General features: G+C 64.1%; 1 protein-coding gene across 1 annotated transcript in view; it reads right to left on the bottom strand.

The window, feature by feature from the left end:
• CHST15 (carbohydrate sulfotransferase 15) overlaps nt 1-356 on the bottom strand; it is a 72,073-nt gene extending 71,717 nt beyond the window's left edge. Inside the window, exon 1 of the mRNA XM_006912873.3 lies at nt 134-356. The gene's annotated coding sequence lies outside the window, so the exon portion shown is untranslated. The remainder of the gene's footprint in view (nt 1-133) is intronic.
• Nucleotides 357-1,005: the final 649 nt, after the last annotated feature.

Genomic DNA, 1,005 nt, shown 5'->3' with positions numbered 1-1,005 from the left:
CCCTACGCCCAGCCCCGGCCGCCGCCGCCGCCGCCCGGCGGGAAAGCAAAGGGGCGCCGGAGCCCCGAGCCCGGGACCAGGCACCCGCCGCTCCTCGCCGCCCCCACCCCCGCGCCTGGCACCCAACTTGTACCTGAGAAACCAGAGTCCAGCCCGGGAGCCTCTGCGGCTCTGGCTCCGCGGGAGCGCGCCCAGCCCTGCGCCTCCAGCCCCGCATCCAGGGCGCGTCAACCTGACTCCCCGAGCGCAGGGAGGAAAAGTTTGGGAGTGACGTGCAGACGGCGAATGAAACATCCGAAGAGACCCCTCCCCCCCGCCCCACGTCGCGCTGACACACATCGGCTCGGGTCTGGAATGTGAGATCAAGGCGTGTGCGCCGAGCGGTGGGTTTGGCCCCCGCCCCCTCCCCTCTCAAGTAAACACCGTTGGCGAGATGCGGTGGCTCCAAAAAGAAAGCAAACCGAGACCCCGAAAGTCTGCCGGTGACACCCTGCCAGAGACATTTTTAACGAACTTGGCGGTCTGCAGCCGGCCCACATACATCGCCATTCAAGGCCACGGCGCTGGTGGCTTCTGCGCCCTCTGTTGTATTTCTGCGTCCCGCGGAGCCTCTCCGGGCTCTCGGGCCCAGCGTGTTTGCTTTCACCAGGAGGCCGGGCTCGGCGGGACGAGCGCCGCTGCCTGCCGCAGTGGCCTGGAGGCGGCCGCTCCAGGAAACCACCTGGGCTGCACGAGGTCACGGAAGAGGCACCCGTGGTCCACTGCCCGCATTCTGGACTGAAGACGCCATTAGTTAAAGAAAAGACACTTTGAATTCTGGAAGACTCGATTCAAGCGGCGCTTAGAACACGAAGCCCAGCCTCTCAGGGAAAAAAGATCAAGGGGCAGCGAAGAATCCTTGTCTGCCGTCACACAGCCTTTTGCCTGTCATGTCCAGCACTCTCGTACTTAAAGCGGCCTGAAGTGGAGTGGAAAGTGCTTACTAAACACAGAGTGCTCCACGTG

Source organism: Pteropus alecto, unplaced genomic scaffold, assembly GCF_000325575.1.
Source record: "Pteropus alecto unplaced genomic scaffold, ASM32557v1 scaffold74, whole genome shotgun sequence".
Taxonomy (NCBI): Eukaryota; Metazoa; Chordata; class Mammalia; order Chiroptera; family Pteropodidae; genus Pteropus; species Pteropus alecto.
Note: the sequence above shows the minus strand (reverse complement) of the source record. Positions and strands in the feature narration are given on the sequence as shown.